At 34.6% G+C, this 6,342-nt stretch overlaps 2 long non-coding RNA genes across 2 annotated transcripts; both read right to left on the minus strand.

Annotated features, from left to right (window-relative positions):
- Positions 1-474: 474 nt before the first annotated feature.
- On the minus strand, positions 475-860 carry LOC103132416 (uncharacterized). Its single transcript, XR_475557.2, has 3 exons — positions 770-860; positions 640-675; positions 475-550 (listed from the first exon to the last, which is right to left on the minus strand). It is a non-coding gene; the product is annotated as an uncharacterized LOC103132416 (long non-coding RNA).
- Positions 861-4,434: 3,574 nt separating this feature from the next.
- LOC107835124 (uncharacterized) lies at positions 4,435-5,284 on the minus strand. The gene is made up of 3 exons (XR_001660954.1): positions 5,035-5,284; positions 4,820-4,893; positions 4,435-4,513 (listed from the first exon to the last, which is right to left on the minus strand). It is a non-coding gene; the product is annotated as an uncharacterized LOC107835124 (long non-coding RNA).
- Positions 5,285-6,342: the final 1,058 nt, after the last annotated feature.

Raw genomic sequence — 6,342 nt, forward strand, 5'->3', positions numbered from 1 at the left:
AGATCAAATACTTGTACTTGAAGGATGGTCTCATTCTTCTTCAGGTAGCAGTAGATGAGTTGACAGTTATTGAGAGTGTGCAGGATTTCTGAAAAGGTGCATTTAAACTCAACGTTGCTTCCCTCATGAACTGTGAAAGGTCCAGCTATGGAGAGCTCTGCTGGGATGAAATTGGCTGCATAGCAGTTGGAGAAAATAAGAAATGAAGGCAGCTGCATTTGGGATTAACAAGAATAAAAGAAATACTCACGTATAACCAGAATCTCAACAACGTCCTGTCCTTTCCTTTCTACATCAGAAGGGTTGTAATTTGTAGTGGAGTACAAGCAGCTGTAATTTCCACTGTGATTAAGATGAACATTAAATATTGTGAAAAGAACATCATCCACATTTTGCTTCTGATTTGATTTCTGAAGTTCTTGTCCATCTTTCAGTAAATAAACATAAAAAGAGGGGTATTTCTTTTTCCCATGTATGCTGCAGGTTACAAGAAGGTCACTGCCCTCGCTTATAGTTCTCTGCCGGACCAGAATCTTTACAGGATACAAGTCTACAGAAAAAGACACACAGACAAATGTAGCATTATAACGTCTTAAAATACATCTTGTTTTGTTAAGAATTGTCGTATATTGCGCTCACCTTCTGTCTGGCCAATGACCTGGTTTAGCAAAATGTCTTGAAGACAAAAAGTGTAGAGTCACATCAATGTTCATTGTGCAAAAATAATTAAAATGTAGATTTTGATTCTTTCTGCTGTCAGTTTACTTACAGAAAACAACAAGTATTTTCTTCATCTTCAGCAGGACTCTGACTCGCTCACATAAACCTTCCAATCAGACCTGATGACTTGTTCCTGCACCTACAGACAAAGCAAGCAAGAACTATAATGCATCACTTCCTTATTCTTCGTTGCTGCCCTACTGCATTTCTGCCCATTCTTCTTGCTAAATTTCTCACACTCAGTCAGATTGGATCTGGAAATAAAATTTCAAGTCTAGCAATATTTTTTCTATTGGATTAGTTCTGCATCTTCTTATACCAGTGATAAGGAAGAATTCAGGTAGAGAGGATCGGGAGACATTTTGAGTTTCTTCTTATTGGATTTTATAAGATGACGGCTTCATTTCTGCCATCTTTGATGAGCCACAAAAAAAATGCATAATTTACTTCTTACAATTCTCCTTAAGCTCCTCTCAGCTCCCCAGATCCATTCATTTCACATAGACCTGAAACACACCTGTACCTTTATAGTCTGCATCATTAGAAGATTAAACTAAACAATACAGTCTAGGCAAAAAAAAGAGGAATAAGATTAATAAACTCATCTTCACAACTAACTGACTGGCAAAATTTAACACTCTATACAACAAACCAACGATTATATGTGACGAAAGATTACAACAGCAATGTTAAACCTAGAGCATTTTAAATAACTGTAAAATAAAATGAAATAATTCATGAATGTTCAAGGAAAAAGTGGAGAATAAATAAAAGTTCAACCACTATACCACAGCCCCAGCTGTGTTCTTCATGGTTGTTGTGGGTGTGGTTTGTTTGGGGGAGATATTCAGTGTTAACTTTCTGCCAGAATAGCTTTTTGCATGTAGGTCAAAGTCTTTGCTCACCCTATGAGTAGAAAATCTCATGAGAATTACTTTGAGGAGTTTGTGGTTGTAATTTGACAGAAAGGGTACAGACGCTAAGGGTATGAATGCTGTTCAAAGCTCTGTACATCATGAACATTTCTTGCAACAGCCATTTAGACTCTTATACATCAAGATCCTTGAGCTTCAAAAGTACTGGAATTTTCACATTTTGTCACCATAAAACAACAAACTTCTTTGTATTTCACTGGGATTTTACACAGTAAAACATGGAGTGTATATTGATGAACAAGAAGATAAAAGATATTTATTTTACAAATAGAAATCGTATAAATATGGTGTGTGTCTTTGTGTACAGCCTCCTTTACTCTGTTAAAGCTAAATAAAAACTAGTGCAACCAACTTGATCCTGATGTTATGTAATGAGTAAGCACAGTGGATTTAACTTCTACAGTATTCCAATAGATATGACAAGTGATTCCCACATTGGCAAAACAGCCATTGTTGGAAAAAACACTTTACTGGTTAACTGGATGCCACAAAAAGACCTTTTAGGACATCCAAAGGTGAAACTATTTGTGGCTCATGGAGGAACAAATGGAGTCCAGGAGACCATTTACCATGGAGTACCAATAGTGGGTTTACCTGTGTTTTATGACCAGTATGACAATCTTTTACGACTGCAAGACAGAGGAGCGGCTAAGATCCTTACCTTAGCCACTGTAGACAAAGAGGACACATTTCTGAAAACTGTCAAAGAAGTACTGTCTGAACCATCCTACAGGATTAACATGCAGAGACTCTCCAGATTGCACAGGGATCAGCCAATGAAGCCGATCGATACCGCCCTCTTCTGGATAGAATTTGCAAAAAACACCAAGGTGCAGCTCATCTGAGAACCGAGTCCCACAGACTGCCTTGGTATTCCTACTACTCTGTAGATGTTTTCCTGTTCTTCCTGTTTGTTGTTGCAGTAATTACATTTTCATTTGTCACGACTTTCTGATTGCTTTGTCTTGAAAAATGATTGAAAGGAAAAACTAATCAAACAAAGAAAAAATGAAAAGGTTCTGTGTTGGTTATCATGATTTACTTTAATTCACTCTGGATCTAGGTTTATGTATTTCCTTCATTTAAACTGACCTGATGTTGACTGAATATTATGAATGATATAAATATCTTGTTTCACTTAAATCTTTAAGGGAATTAAGCACTTCTCGTAAGTCATTCTGCACTGTGACATATTAGGTGCAAGATTACAAATCTGTGGCTGTGATAAAGCAAAGTATGCAACAACCAGCAATAAATGCCATTTGTCTCAAGAGGGAATTACATAAATCATAATTATTAAAGCATTTCATTGAAAGTCATTTAAGAGTTCAGGTCAATAGCGACATCTACTGGTGAGTCTTGAAAAATGCAATTCCCCAGTTTTCTTTTTCTCACTTTTAAACTTTTCACAGCACTAATGATTGTAAATTTATTTATGTTCACAATGTTGGCTCCAAAATGTACTTTTTCTTAAAGAACTGAATAGACATTTTATTATTCACTTTAGATAAATTAAGTGGACATAGTGAACATTGCAGCCATAGGTGTACTAACTAAAACAGTGTTGCCATCAGCATTCAGTATTTACAGAGCAAAAAGTGAAACACATTGGCAAAATTAAATGAATTAAGCACACAACTATTTGATCCCCACAATGTTTCATAAAGTACAAATAAGTACTCTCCAACAGACAAAAAAAAAAAACCAAAAAAACAAAATTGTAGAATTTCCATCGTAATACAAAAGTTTTCATACAACTTGGAATTTTCACATTTTGTCATGATAAAACAACAAACTTATTTGTGTTTCACTGGGATTTTATGCAGTAGAACGTGCAGCATATATTGATGAACAAGAAGATAAAAGACAGATTTTTTTTGGTGTGTGTCGTTGTGCATGACACTGTCATAAACATGACATAACACCTTTCATGAACATAAAGAAGTCTTTATGAATGTTTATGACAGTTGTCATGAAGTGTCATTCGGTAAATAATGACACTTTTAATGCAAAGTTGCTCTAAAAGTTGCATTGAAAGTCCATTAAAAGTGGCAACTTTGCATGATTTTATAAATTATGATAATTTAATGCAAAGTTGGCACATTTAATGGACTTTCAATGCAACTTGTAGAGCAAGTTTACATTAAAAGTGTCATTATTTACCGAATGGCACTTCATGATAACTGTCATAAACATTAATAAAGACTTATTTATGTTGATGACTGATGTTATGTCATGTTTCTGACAGTGTCATGTCAGTCTTATGCACATCCCTTCAAATAAAGTGTTACCCAATATCCTAACTTCTTGGCTAGTTTTGCAGCCTCCAATAGATATTAGACTAAGTTTCACCATCCATCAGGATGACAGTAAACACATATTGAAATGATCCAGTCAAAATAGAGACCTAAGTCTAATTTTGAATCTATGTCACAGCTAGAAAATTAATGTTCACAGTCACTAACAAGCTTGATTGAGTTCAAGTTATTTTACAAGGAACTGGCACAAAATTAAGATTGATAGAGACAAACTAATACAAATCCATGTAATGCATACAAAACAAATATTTTAACTTTACTTTGCATTTTCAAAGTCATTTGAAATTATGTGGCAAAATGTGAAAAGTTCAAGTTGTATGAACAATGCACTGTCCTTGTGGCTTAATCTGTCAGGTCAACACTGTTGCATTGTCCTGGAGTAGCACAAAAATGAAATGAACAAAATACATGCATGTAATGGATTTATGCATCACATTCAGGTGAAGTCTTGTTCTGGAGATTTTCATGATGACTTTCTTTGCTTAATGACAGAAGTGGTGTACAGCACACGTGAAGTACTTGGTCCTGCAGATGAATCATCTGCGGTGAAAAACAGGAAGCTGTCAATATATATCTGTGCTTCTTTGTTTAGCACTTTTGTATTCACAGTTATTTTCTAAAATATGCTTGAAAGGCAATTTATGCCTGTCTTTGAATTGTTTTATATTGAACATTTTGAACACAAGGATTGTACAAGTGATGTTAAAGCCATTATAATATACATGGAGTTTAATATTTTTTGTAATAATACAAGTAATAATTACTTATTCAATCTGTAACTAACATTTTTGAAGAAGAAAGTGACTAAAATCATGTACTGATGTTTAACATATCTATTCCTCCTACCTGGAATAACGCTGTAAATTCCCTCACATGAGTAATAGACAACCCTCCTTCTTGTCTCAAAACACTGTCGATATCTGATGAAAAAATGTTGCCAGGTTAAATGCTAGACACAACTTTTACTGCAGCAAAATAAATGAATAACTAAATGCAGTGTGTTGATAAAATATTACCATAATTGTCCTTTAACATTGTCATATTTCTGTCACGTCACAAACCTTATTGAGGTTGTCAATGGCTCAGATGCGACAGCAAGTAGCCCTTCAAGTTGGTCCTCGTTTGAAACCCACTCCTTGTTGCTGACAACAGGAAGGTTTGCATCAGGAAGGGCATTCGGTATAAAACTTGTGCTCAGTCCATCTGTATGCAGCTGTGGATTGGGGGAGGCTGCTGTGCTGTGGCAACTGCTTGGAAGGAGAAGCCGAGAGGAGAACAGCAACAAACACAAACCAGAGAATAACTGTGAGGTGGAAGAAAAATGATGCATTATTTTTAGTTTTTGTTACAAATAGACATCTGAATATTACTGAATCGGTGATTTTCAGAACCACATTCCATTGAAGTCACAGCAAGTTTTGGGGATTTGCATCAATCAAATTTACATTGATAGAAAATCACATTTTTGCAGGTTCTTCTTTACAAAATAACTTAGTATCAGTCAGATTATACAATAAAATATTTCAACATAGATTTTTATGCCACAAATTAACAATTGGATTTGGCCTGGAGTTTGACTAGGTCATTCTAACACATGAATATTTATATAAGCCGATGGTTTGAGAAGGCTACATGCACCTGCAAGTTACACATATTGGATTTTTATTAATAAAAAATATGGATATATAAAAAAACAAACTAATTACAGATCTTATAAAGACTGATTTGCAAACTTACTCTTCTTCGCTATCCATGCTGAAAGAATTCTCTTGATCTGATCCTTGAAAGAGGAACAATAAATTAATTGGGAAAAAAATTACAAAAAACCAGCTATTAGTCATTTCAGTGAGATTTTGTACTTATGTTCTTTATCATAAAAAATCTTGAAGAACTTTAAAGCAGGAGAAAATCATGAAAGTTCATAAACATTTGAAATTCAACAGGCTTTGCCTTAAGCATTATAAACTTTGAAAGAGAAAAAATATATTTCCTTTGTTTATTACATAAAAAGTATTTAAATTGAAGCAGATGAGAGAGAATATTTTCCTTGTCAAATCATTATAGACTTCTTAAAGAATAGATTTTCTAAATAATCTTTTGTTGATTCTAACCTACATACCCTCTTGAGGTTCCACATCTGTCGGTGCCAACACATCTGTATTCTGCTGCTCACTATCAAAATGAGAAAATACACAAACAGAAAGCAAATTCTTCCTTATGTATTACATTTACTTTGTATTCGATCACTGTCTGTTAATTTCTTCCGTCTGCCAACAGGAAGTGCAGCTAAACGAAGACTCACCATGGCTTGTACAAAACTTTGAAGCAATTTCTGTAAACGAACCTTCCCAGACACAGACTGAAAAGCA

The sequence above is a fragment of the Poecilia formosa genome, unplaced genomic scaffold (assembly GCF_000485575.1).
Source record: "Poecilia formosa unplaced genomic scaffold, Poecilia_formosa-5.1.2 Scaffold1044, whole genome shotgun sequence".
Lineage (NCBI taxonomy): Eukaryota > Metazoa > Chordata > Actinopteri > Cyprinodontiformes > Poeciliidae > Poecilia > Poecilia formosa.